Here is a 15,054-nt window from a genome sequence, read left to right on the forward strand (position 1 = left end):
TAATAGTCTCTGATTATCGTGGAATACAAATATTAGACAGTGATGTTGATGGAATACGGAGATTTGTCTGTGCTGCTGATAGAATACGGATATTTGACTGTGATGTTGATGGAATACGGATATTAGTTTGTTATGATGATGGAATACGCATTTCAGACTGTGATGTTGATAGAATAATATGGAATATGGATACCAGACTGTGCTGTTGATGGAATAACTACATTTGCCTCTGATGTTGATGGAAAGCAGATATTATTCTGTGATGTTGATGGCATATGGATATTAGTCTGTTATGTTGATGGAATACGGATATTAGTTTGTTATGATGATGGAATACGCATTTCAGACTGTGATGTTGATAGAATAATAAAATTAGTCTGTGATGTTGATGAGAAACGGATATTAGTCTGTGATATTCCTAGAATATGGATATTAGTCTGTGATTTTCATGGAATAGAGATATTAAACATTAATGTTGATGGAATACGGAGATTAGTCTGTGATGTTGATAAAATATGGATATTAGACTTTGATGTTGATAGAATATGCATATTATTCTGTGATTTGATGTAATACGGATATTAGTTTGTGATGTTGATGTAATACTGATTCCAGAATCTGCTGTTGACTGAATAAGTAAATTTGCCTCTGATGTTGATGGAAAGCAGATATTAGTCTGTGATGTAGATGGAGTTCGAATATTAGTCTCTGATATTGATGGAATAATGAAATTTGTCTCTGATGCTGGTGGAACATGGATATTAATTTGGTCTGTTGATGGACTACGGATAATAGACTGTGATGTTGATGGCATATGGATATTAGTCTGTGATGTTGATGGAATATGGATATTGGTTTGTTATGATGATGGAATACGCATTTCAGACTGTGATGTTGATAGAATAACAAAATTTGTCTGTGATGTTGATAGGAAAATGATATTAGTCTGATTTTCATGGAATAGAGTTATTAGACGGTAATGTTGATGGAATACAAAGATTAGTCTGTGATGTTGACACAATGCGGATATTAGACTATGATGTTGATAGAATACACCTATTATTCTGTGATGTTGATGTAATACGGATATTTCTTTGTGATGTTGATGGACTACGGATTCCTGAATGTGCTGTTGATGAAATAAGTAAATTTGCCTCTGATGTTGATGGAAAGCAGACATTAGACTGTGATGTTGATGGAATACAGATATTAGCCTGTGATGTTGATGGAATATGGATATTAGAATGTGATGTTTATGGAATACAGATATTAGCATATGAAGTTGATGGAATACGGAGATTGGTCGGTTATGTTGATGAAATGCGGATATTAGACTGTGCTGTTGATGGAACATGTAAATTTGCCTCTGATGCTGGTGGAAAGCAGATATTAGTCTGTGATGTTGATGGCATATGGACATTAGTCTATGATGTTGATGGAATATGGATATTAGTTCGTTATGATGATGGAATACGGATATTAGACTGTGATGTTGATGGAATATAGATACCAGACTGTGCTGTTGATGGAATAAGTAAATTTGCCTCTGATGCTGATGGAAAGCACATATTAGGCTGTAATGTTGATGGAATACGGATATTAGTTCGTTATGATGATGGATTAGGCATTTCAGACTGTGATCTTGATAGAATAACAAAATTTGTCTGTGATGTTGATGGAAGACGGATATTAGTCTGTGATATAGCTGGAATACGGATATTAGTCTGTGATTTTCATGGAATGGAGATATTAGACAGTGATGTTGATGGAATACGGGTATTAGTCTGTGATATTCCTGGAATATGGATATTAGTCTGTGATTTTCATGGAATAGAGGTATTAGACAGTAATGTTGATGGAATACGGAGATTTGTCTGTGATGTTGATAGAATACGGATATTAGACAGTGATGTTGATAGAATACGCATATTATTCTGTGATGTTGATGGAATACTGATTCCAGAATCTGCCGTCGATGGAATAAATAAATTTGGCTCTGATGTTGATGGAAAGCAGATACTAGTCTGTGATGTTGATGGAATATGGATAATAGTCTGTGATGTTGATTGAATACAGATATTAGTCTGTGATGTTGATGGAATACAGATAATAGCCTGTGACGTTGATGTAATACGGATATTAGAATGTGATGTTTATGGAATATGGATATTAGCATATGAAGTTGATGGAATACGTATATTAGTCTTTGATGTTGATGGAATACGGATATTAGTCTTTGATGTTGATGTAATACGGATAATAGTCTGTGATGTTGTCGAATACGGAGATTAGTCTGTGATGTTGATAGAATACGGATATTAGACTGTGATGTTGATAGAATACGCATATTATTCAGTGATGTTGATGTAATGCGGATACTTGTTTGTGATGTTGATGGAATACGGATTCCAGAATGTGCCGTTGATGGAATAAGTAAATTTGCCTCTGATGTTGATGGAAAGCAGATATTAGTCTGTGATGTTGATGGAATTCGAATATTAGTCTCTGATATTGATGGAAAAATGAAACTTGTCTCTGATGTTGGTGGAACATGGATATTAATCTGAGATGTTGATGGACTACGGATAATAGTCTGTGATGTTGATGGAATACGGATATTACACTCTTATGTTAATGGAATAAGGAGATTAGTCTGTGATGTTGATCGATTTTATAGAATAGTCTTTGTTGTTCAAGGAATACGGAGATTAGAACGTTATGTTGATGCAATACGGAGATTAGCCTTTGATGTTGATGGAATACGGATATAAATCTGTGATGTTGATGGAATAATGATAATAGTCTGTGATGTTGATGGAATACAGATATTAGTCTGTGATGTTGATGGAATACAGATAATAGCCTGTGATGTTGATGGAATACGGATATTAGAATGCGATTATTATGGGATATGGATTTTAGCGTACGAAGTTGATGGAAAACGGTAATTAGACTGTGATGTTGATGTAATACGGATATTAGTCTGTGATGTTGATGGAATACGGAGATTTGTCTGGGATGTTGATCGAATACAGATGTTAGAATGTGTTGTTGATGGAATACGGAGATTAGTCTTTGATGTTGATGGAATACAGATATAAGTCTGTGGTGTTGATGGAATATGGATAATAGTCTGTGCTGTTGATGGAATACAGATATTAGTCTGTGATGTTGATGGAATACAGATAATAGCCTGTGATGTTGATGGAATACGGATATTAGTATGCGATGTTTATGGGATACGGATATTAGCATATGAAGTTGGTGGAATACGGATATTAGTCTGTGATTTTCATGGAATAGAGATATTAGACAGTGATGTTGATGGAATACGGATATTACACTCTTATGTTAATGCAATAATGAGATTAGCTTTTGATGTTGATCGATTATGGAGATTACACTGTGTTGTTAATGGAATACGGAGATTAGAATGCTATGTTGATGCAATACGGATATTAATCAGTGTTGTGGATGGAGTATGGATATTAGCCTCTGATGTTCATGGAATATGGATAATAGTCTATGATTTTCGTGGAATACATATATTAGACAGTGATGTTGATGGAAAACGAAGATTAGTTTTTGATGTTGATAGAATACGGAGATTAGTCTGCGATATTCATGTAATTCGGATATTAGTTTGTGATGTTGATGGAATACGGATTCCAGAATATGCTGTTGATGGAATAAATAAATTTGCCTCTGATGCTGATGGAAAGCAGATATTAGTCTGTGATGTTGTTGGAATAATGAAATTTGTGTATGATTTTGATGGAATATGGATATTAATCTGAGATGTTGATGGAATACGGATAATAGTCTGTCATGTTCATTTAAGACGGATATTAGTCTGTGATGTTGATGGAATATAGAATGCGTCTGTGATGTTGATGGAATGATGAAATTTGTCTGTAATGTTGATGGAATACGGATATTTGTCGAGATGTTGATGGAATACGGAGATTAGTCTGTGAAGTTGATGGAATCCGGATATTAGTCTGTGATGTTGTTCGAATATGGATATTAGTCTGTGATGATGATTGAATATGGATAATAGTCTGTGATGATGATCGAATATGGAGATTAGTCTGTGATGTGATAGAATATGGATATTAGCCTGTGATGTTCATGGAATATGCATATTTATCTGTGATGTTGATGGAATACTGATATTAGTGTGTGATGTTGATCGAATAGGGAGATTAGTCTGTGATGTTCATGGAATATGCATATTTATCTGTGATGGTGTTGGAATACTGATATTAGTGTGTAATGTAGATCGAATACGGAGATTAGTCTGTCATGTTCATGGATACGGATATTAGTCTTTGATGTTGATGGAATACAGATATTCGTCTGTTTGTTGATGGAATACGGAGACTAATCTATGATGTTGATGGAATATGGATATTATTCTGTGATGTGGATGGAATACGCATATTAGTCTGTGATGTTGATGGAATACGGATATTAGTTTGTGATATAGCTGTAATACGGATATTAGTCTGTGATATTCATGGAATAGAGATATTAGACAGTGATGTTGATGGAATATGGATATGACACTCTTATGTTAGTGGAATAAGCAGATTAGTCTGTGATGTTGATCGAGTATGGAGATTAGTCTGTGTTGTTCATGGAATACGGAGATTAGAATGTTTTGTTTACGCAATACGGATATTCATATTTGTTGTGGTTGTAGTACAGATAGTAGCCTGTGATGTTGATGGAATATGTATAATAGTCTCTGATTTTCGCGGAATACAAATATTAGACAGTGATGTTGATGGAATACGGAGATTTGTCTGTGTTGTTGATAGAATACGGATATTTGACTGCGATGTTGATGGAATAGGGATATTAGTCTGGGATGTTGATGGAATACAGACATTAGAATGTGATGTTGATGGAATACAGAGATTAGTCTTTGATGTTGATGGAATACGGATATAAGTCTGTGATGTTGATGGAATACGGATATTAGTCTGTGACGTTGATGGAATACGGATATTAGTTTGTTATGATGATGGAATACGCATTTCAGACTGTGATGTTGATAGAATAACAAAATCTGTCTGTGATGTTGATGGAAAACGGATTTTAGCCTGTGATATAGCTGGAATACGGATATTAGTCTGTGATTTTCATTGAATAGAGATATTAGACAGTGATGTTGATGGAATACGGATATTACACTCTTATGTTAATGCAATAATGAGATTAGCTTGTGATGATGATCGAATACAGAGATTACACTGTGTTGTTAATGGAATACGGAGATTAGAATGCTATTTTGATGCAATACGGATATTAGCCATTGTTGTGGATGGAGTATGGATATTAGCCTCTGATGTATGGAATATGGATAATAGTCTATGATTTTCGTGGAACACAGATATTAGACAGTGATGTAAATGGAATACGAAGATTAGTTATTGATGTTGATAGAATACGGATATTGATGCAATTCGGATATTAGTTTGTGATGTTGATGGAATACAGATTCCAGAATTTGCTTTTGATGGAATAAGTAAATTTTCCTCTGATGCTGATGGAAAGCAGATATTAGTCTGTGATGTTGATGGAATAATGAAATTTGTGTATGATTTTGACGGAATATGGATATTAATCTGAGATGTTGATGGAATACGGATAATAGTCTGTCATGTTCATTTAAGACGGATATTAGTCTGTGATGTTGATGGAATATAGAATGCATCTGTGATGTTGATGGAATGATGAAATTTGTCTATAATGTTGATGGAATACGGATATTTGTCGAGATGTTGATGGAATACGGAGATTAGTCTGTGAATTTGATGGAATCCGGATATTAGTCTGTGATGTTGTTCGAATATGGATATTAGTCTGTGATGATGATGGAATATGGATAATAGTCTGTGATGTTGATCGAATACGGAGATTAGTCTGTGATGTGATGGAGTACGGATATTAGCCTGTGATGTTGTTCGAATATGGATATTAGTCTGTGATATTGATGGAATTTGGAAAATAGTCTGTTATGTTGACAGAATATGGAGATTAGTCTATGATGTTCATGGAATATGCATATTTATCTGTGATGTTGATGGAATACTGATATTAGTGTGTGATGTTGATCGAATAGGGAGATTAGTCTGTGATGTTCATGGAATATGCATATTTATCTGTGATGGTGTTGGAATACTGATATTAGTTTGTAATGTTGATCGAATACGGAGATTAGTCTGTCATGTTCATGGATACGGATATTAGTCTTTGATGTTGATAGAATACAGAAATTCGTCTGTGAGTTGAAGGAATACGGAGACTAATCTATGATGTTGATGGAATATGGATATTATTCTGTGATGTTGATGGAATATGGATATTAGAATGCAATGTTTATGGAGTACGGATATTAGCATATGAAGTTGATGGAATACGGAAATTAGTCTTTTATGTTGATGGAATACGGTTATTAGACTGTAATGTTGATGGAATATGGATACCAGACTGTGCTGTTGATGGAATAAGCAAATTTGCCTCTGATGTTGATGGAAAGCAGATATTATTCTGTGATGTTGATGGAATAATGAAATTTGTCTGTGATGTTGATGGAACATGGATATTAATCTGATATGTTGATGGAATACAGATAATAGTCTGTGATGTTGATGGAACACGGATATTAGTCGGTGATGTTGATGGAATACGGATATTAGTCTGTGATGTTGATGGAATACAGATATTTTCCTGTGATGTTGATGGAAAAGAAATATTAGAATGTGATGTTGATGGAATATGGAGATTAGTCTTTGATGTTGATGGAATACGGAGATTTGTCTGTGCTGCTGATAGAATACGGATATTTGACTGTGATGTTGATGGAATACGGATATTAGTTTGTTATGATGATGGAATACGCATTTCAGACTGTGATGTTGATAGAATAATATGGAATATGGATACCAGACTGTGCTGTTGATGGAATAACTACATTTGCCTCTGATGTTGATGGAAAGCAGATATTATTCTGTGATGTTGATGGCATATGGATATTAGTCTGTTATGTTGATGGAATACGGATATTAGTTTGTTATGATGATGGAATACGCATTTCAGACTGTGATGTTGATAGAATAATAAAATTAGTCTGTGATGTTGATGAGAAACGGATATTAGTCTGTGATATTCCTAGAATATGGATATTAGTCTGTGATTTTCATGGAATAGAGATATTAAACATTAATGTTGATGGAATACGGAGATTAGTCTGTGATGTTGATAAAATATGGATATTAGACTTTGATGTTGATAGAATATGCATATTATTCTGTGATTTGATGTAATACGGATATTAGTTTGTGATGTTGATGTAATACTGATTCCAGAATCTGCTGTTGACTGAATAAGTAAATTTGCCTCTGATGTTGATGGAAAGCAGATATTAGTCTGTGATGTAGATGGAGTTCGAATATTAGTCTCTGATATTGATGGAATAATGAAATTTGTCTCTGATGCTGGTGGAACATGGATATTAATTTGGTCTGTTGATGGACTACGGATAATAGACTGTGATGTTGATGGCATATGGATATTAGTCTGTGATGTTGATGGAATATGGATATTGGTTTGTTATGATGATGGAATGCGTATCTCAGACTGTGATATAGATAGAATAACAAAATTTGTCTGTGATGTTGATGATAAACGGATATTAGACTGCCATATAGGTGGAATACGGATATGAGCCTGTGATTTTCATGGAATAGAGATATTAGACAGTAATGTTGATGGATTACGGAGATTAGTCTGTGATGTTGTTAGAATACGGATATTAGACAGTGATGTTGATAGAATACGCATATTATTCTATGATTTGATGTAATACGGATAATAGTTTGTGAAGTTAATGGAATACGGATTCCAGAATCTGCTGTTGATGGAATAATTAAATTTGCCTCTGATGTTGATGGAAAGCAGATATTACTCTGTGATGTTGATGGAATTCGAATATTAGTCTGTGATGTTGATGGAATAATGAAATATGTCTGTGATGTTGATGGAATATGGATATTAATCTGAGATGCTGATGGACTCTGGATAATAGTCTGTGATGTTGATGGAATATGCATATTAGTCTGTGACGTTGATGGAATATAGAAATGCGTCTGTGGTGTTGATGGAATAATGAAATGTGTCTGTGATGTTGATGGAATATGGAGATTATTCTGTGGTGTTAATGGAATACGGCTATTAGTCTGAGATGTTGATGGAATATGGATAATAGTCTATGATGTTGATGGAATACTGATATTAGTCTGTGATGTTGATGGATGCAGATATTGGAATGTGATGATGATGTAATATGGATATAAGTCTGTGATGTTTATGGAATATGGATAATAGTCTGTGATGTTGATGGAATACAGATATTAGCCTGTGCTGTAGATGGAATATGGATATTAGAATGCAATGTTTATGGAATACGGATATTAGCATATGAAGTTGATGGAATACGGATATTAGTCTGTTATGTTGATGGAATACGGTTATTAGACTGTGATGTTGATGGAATATGGAAGCCAGACTGTGCTGTTGATGGAATACGCAAATTTGCCTCTGATGTTGATGGAAAGCAGATATTAGTCTGTGATGTTGATGGCATATGGATATTAGTCTGTGATGTTGATGGAATACGGATATTAGTTTGTTATGATGATGGAATACGCATTTCAAACTGTGATGTTGATAAAATAAAAAAATTGTCTGTGATGTTGATGGGAAAGGGATATTAGTCTGTGATATAGCTGGAATATGGATATTAGTCTGTGATTTTCATGGAACAGAGATATTAGACATTAATGTTGATGGAATACGGAGATTAGTCTGTGATGTTGATAGAATATGGATATTAGACTGTGATGTTGATAGAATACGCATATTATTCTGTGATGTTAATGTAATATGGATATTAGTTTGTGATGTTGATGGAAAACGGATTCCAGAATGTGCTATTGATGGAATAAGAAAATTTGCTTCTGATGTTGATGGAAAGCCGATATTAGTCTGTGATGTTGATGGAATTCGAATATTAGTCTGTGATGTTGATGGAATAATGAAATTTGTCTGTGATGTTGATGGAACATGGATATTAATCTGAGATGTTGATGGAATACGGATAACAGTCTATGATATTGATGGAATACAGATATTAGTCTGTGATGTTGATGGAATACGGATATTAGTTCGTTATGATGATGGAATACGCATTTCAGGCTGTGATGTTGATATAATAACAAAATTTGTCTGTGATGTTGATGGAAAACGGATATTAGTCTGTGATATAGCTGGAATATGGATATTATTCTGTGATTTTCATGGAATAGAGATATTAGACAGTGATGTTGATGGAATACGGATATTACACTCTTATGTTAATGGAATAAAGAGATTAGTCTGTGATGTTGATCGAGTACGGAGATTAGTCTGTGTTGTTCATGGAATATGGAGATTAGAATGTTTTGTTGATGCAATACGGATATTCATATTTGTTTTAGTTGTAGTATGGATAGTAGCCAGTGATGATGATGGAATATGGATAATAGTCTCTGATTATCGTGGAATACAAATATTAGACAGTGATGTTGATGGAATATAGAGATTTGTCTGTGTTGTTGATAGAATACGGATATTTGACTGTGATGTTGATGGAATAGGGATATTAGTCTGGGATGTTGATGGAATACAGACATTAGAATGTGATGTTGATGGAATACAGAGATTAGTCTTTGATGTTGATGGAATACGGATATTAGTCTGTGATGTTGATGGAATACGGATATTAGTTTGTTATGATGATGGAATACGCATTTCAGACTATGATGTTGATAGAATAACAAAATCTGTCTGTGATGTTGATGGAGAACGGATTTTAGCCTGTGATATAGCTGGAATACGGATATTAGTCTGTGATTTTCATGGAATAGAGATATTAGACAGTGATGTTGATGGAATACGGATATTACACTCTTATGTTAATGCAATAATGAGATTAGCTTGTGCTGTTGATCGAGTACGGAGATTACACTGTGTTGTTAATGGAATACGGAGATTAGAATGCTATGTTGATGCAATACGGATATTAGTCATTGTTGTGGATGGAGTATGGATATTAGCCTCTGATGTTCATGGAATATGGATAATACTCTATGATTTTCGTGGGGCACAGATATTAGACAGTGATGTAAATGGAACACGAAGATTAGTTTCTAATGTTGATAGAATACGGAGATTAGTCTGCGATATTGATGTAATTCGGATATTAGCTTGTGATGTTGATGGAATACGGATTCCAGAATATGCTGTTGATGGAATAAGTAAATTTGCCTCTGATGCTGATGGAAAGCAGATATTAGTCTGTGATGTTGATGGAATAATGAAATTTATGTATGCTTCTGATGGAATATGGATATTAATCTGAGATGTTGATGGAATACGGATAATAGTCTGTCATGTTCATTTAAGACGGATATTAGTCTGTGATGTTGATGGAATATAGAATGCGTCTGTGATGTTGATGGAATGATGAAATTTGTCTGTAATGTTGATGGAATACGGGTATTTGTCGAGATGTTGATGGAATACGGAGATTAGTCTGTGAAGTTGATGGAATCCGGATAATAGTCTGTGATGTTGTTCGAATATGGATATTAGTCTGTGATGATGATGGAATATGGATAATAGTCTGTGATGTTGATCGAATACGGAGATTAGTCTGTGATGTGATGGAGTACGGATATTAGCCTGTGATGTTGTTCGAATATGGATATTAGTCTGTGATATTGATGGAATTTGGATAATAGTCTGTTATGTTGACAGAATATGGAGATTAGCCTGTGATGTTCATGGAATATGCATATTTATCTGTGATGTTGATGGAATACAGAGATTAGTCTTTGATGTTGATGGAATACGGATATAAGTCTGTGATGTTGATGGAATATGGATATTAGTCTGTGATGTTGATGGAATACGGATATTAGTTTGTTATGATGATGGAATACGCATTTCAGACTATGATGTTGATAGAATAACAAAATCTGTCTGTGATGTGGATGGAAAACGGATTTTAGCCTGTGATATAGCTGGAATACGGATATTGGTCTGTGATTTTCATGGAATAGAGATATTAGACAGTGATGTTGATGGAATACGGATATTACACTCTTATGTTAATGCAATAATGAGATTAGCTTGTGATGTTGATCGAGTACGGAGATTACACTGTGTTGTTAATGGAATACGGAGATTAGAATGCTATGTTGATGCAATACGGATATTAGTCATTGTTGTGGATGGAGTATGGATATTAGCCTCTGATGTTCATGGGATATGGATAATACTCTATGATTTTCGTGGAACACAGATATTAGACAGTGATGTAAATGGAATACGAAGATTAGTTTTTGATGTTGATAGAATACGGATATTGATGCATTTTGGATATTAGTTTGTGATGTTGATAGAATACGGATTCCAGAATGTGCTGTTGATGGAATAAGTAAATTTGCCTCTGATGCTGATGGAAAGCAGATATTAGTCTGTGATGTTGATGGAATAATGAAATTTGTGTATGCTTTTGATGGAATATGGATATTAATCTGAGATGTTGATGGAATACGGATAATGGTCTGTCATGTTCATTTAAGACGGATATTAGTCTGTGATGTTGATGGAATATTGAATGCATCTGTGATGTTGATGGAATGATGAAATTTGTCTTTAATGTTGATGGAATACGGATATTTGTCGAGATGTTGTTGGAATACGGAGATTAGTCTGTGAAGTTGATGGAATCCGGATATTAGTCTGTGATGTTGTTCGAATATGGATATTAGTCTGTGATGTTGATGGAATATGGATAATAGTCTGTGATGTTGCTCGAATACGGAGATTCATCTGTGATGTGATGGAATACGGATATTAGCCTGTGAAGTTGTTCGAATATGGATATTAGTCTGTGATATTGATGGAATATGGATAATAGTCTGTTATGTTGACCGAATATGGAGATTAGTCTGTGATGTTCATGGAATATGCATATTTATCTGTGATGTTGATGGAATACTGATATTAGTGTGTGATGTTGATCGAATACGGAGATTAGTCTGTGATGTTCATGGAATATGCATATTTATCTGTGATGTTGATGGAATACTGATATTAGTGTGTAATTTTGATCGAATACGGAGATTAGTCTGTGATGTTCATGGATACGTATATTAATCTTTGATGTTGATGGAATACAAATATTCGTCTGTGAGTTGACGGAATACAGAGACTAATCTATGATGTTGATGGAATATGGATATTATTCTGTGATGTTGATGGAATACGCATATTAGTCTGTGATGTTGATGGAATACGGATATTAGTTTGTTATGATGATGGAATACGCATTTCAGACTGTGATGTTGATAGAATAACAAAATTTGTCTGTGATGTTGATGGAATACGGATATTAGTCTGTGATATACATGGAATATGGATATTAGTCTGTGATTTTCATGGAATAGAGTTATTAGACAGTAATGTTGATGGAATACAAAGATTAGTCTGTGATGGAATACATATATTAGTTCGTTATGATGATGGAATAGGCATTTCAGACTGTGATCTTGATAGAATAACAAAATTTTTCTGTGATGTTGATGGAAGACGGATATTAGTCTGTGATATAGCTGGAATACGGATATTAGTCTGTGATTTTCATGGATTGGAGATATTAGACAGTGATGTTGATGGAATACGGATATTACACTCTTATGTTAATGGAAAAAGGACATTAGTCTGTGATGTTGATCGAGTACGGAGATTAGTCTGTGTTGTTCATGGAACACGGAGATTAGAATATTTTGTTGATGCAATAGGGATATTCATATTTGTTATGGTTGTTTTATGGATAGTAGCCTGTGCTGTTGATGGAATATGGATATTAGTCTTTGATTTTCGTGGAACACAAATATTATACAGTGATGTTGATGGAATACGGAGATTTGTCTGTGCTGTTGACAGAATACGGATATTTTTCTGTGATGTTGATGGAATACGGATATTATTCTGTGATGTTGATGGAATACTGATTCCAGAATCTGCCGTCGATGGAATAAGTAAATTTGCCTCCGATGTTGATGGAAAGCAGATACTAGTCTGTGATGTTGATGGAATATGGATAATAGTCTGTGATGTTGATGGAATACAGATATTAGTCTGTGACGTTGATGGAATACAGATAATAGCCTGTGAAGTTGATGTAATATGGATATTAGAATGTGATGTTGATGGAATACAGATAATAGCCTGTGAACCTGATGGAATATGGATATTAGAATGCGATGTTTATGGAATACGGATATTAGCATATGAAGTTGAAAGAATACGTATATTAGTCTTTGATGTTGATGGAATACGGATATTAGTCTTTGATGTTGATGTAATACGGATAATAGTCTGTGATGTTGTCGAATACGGAGATTAGTCTGTGATGTTGATAGAATACGGATATTAGACTGTGATGTTGATAGAATACGCATATTATTCAGTGATGTTGATGGAAAGCAGATATTAGTCTGTGATGTTGATGGAATTCGAATATTAGTCTCTGATATTGATGGAAAAATGAAATTTGTCTCTGATGTTGGTGGAACATGGATATTAATCTGAGATGTTGATGGACTACAGATAATAGTCTGTGATGTTGATGGAATACGGATATTACACTCTTATGTTAATGGAATAAGGAGCTTAGTCTGTGACGTTGATCGATTTTATAGAATAGTCTTTGTTGTTCATGGAATACGGAGATTAGGATGTTATGTTGTTGCAGTACGGAGATTAGTCTTTGATGTTGATGGAATACAGATATTAGTCTGTGATGTTGATGGAATACAGATAATAGCCTGTGATGCTGATGGAATACGGATATTAGTATGCGATGTTTATGGGATACGGATTTTAGCATACGAAGTTGATGGAAAACGGTAATTAGACTCTGATGTCGATGTAATACGGATATTAGTCTGTGATGTTGATGGAATACGGAGATTTGTCTGGGATGTTGATCGAATACAGATGTTAGAATGTGTTGTTGATGGAATACGGAGATTAGTCTTTGATGTTGATGGAATACAGATATAAGTCTGTGATGTTGATGGAATATGGATAATAGTCTGTGATGTTGATGGAATACAGATATTAGTCTGTGATGTTGATGGAATACAGTTAATAGCCTGTGATGTTGATGGAATACGGATATTAGTATGCGATGTTTATGGGATACGGATATTAGCATATGAAGTTGGTGGAATACGGATATTAGTCTGTGATATAGCTGGAATACGGATATTAGTCTGTGATATTCATGGAATAGAGATATTAGACAGTGATGTTGATGAAATACGGATATGACACTCTTATGTTAGTGGAATACGCAGATTAGTCTGTGATGTTGATCGAGTACGGAGATTAGTCTGTGATGTTGATGGAATACGGATATTAGTTTGTTATGATGATGGAATACGCATTTCAGACTATGATGTTGATGGAATAACAAAATCTGTCTGTGATGTGGATGGAAAACGGATTTTAGCCTGTGATATAGCTGGAATACGGATATTAGTCTGTGATTTTCATGGAATAGAGATATTAGACAGTGATGTTGATGGAATACGGATATTTCACTCTTATGTTAATGAAATAATGAGATTAGCTTGTGATGTTGATCGAGTACGGAGATTACACTGTGTTGTTAATGGAATACGGAGATTAGAATGCTATGTTGATGCAATACGGATATTAGTCATTGTTGTGGATGGAGTATGGATATTAGCCTCTGATGTTCATGGAATATGGATAATACTCTATGATTTTCGTGGAACACAGATATTAGACAGTGATGTAAATGGAATACGAAGATTAGTTTTTGATGTTGATAGAATACGGAGATTAGTCTGCGATATTGATGTAATTCGGATATTAGTCTGTGATGTTGATGGAATAATGAAATTT

The sequence above is a fragment of the Cetorhinus maximus genome, chromosome 26 (assembly GCF_964194155.1).
Source record: "Cetorhinus maximus chromosome 26, sCetMax3.hap1.1, whole genome shotgun sequence".
Taxonomy (NCBI): domain Eukaryota; kingdom Metazoa; phylum Chordata; class Chondrichthyes; order Lamniformes; family Cetorhinidae; genus Cetorhinus; species Cetorhinus maximus.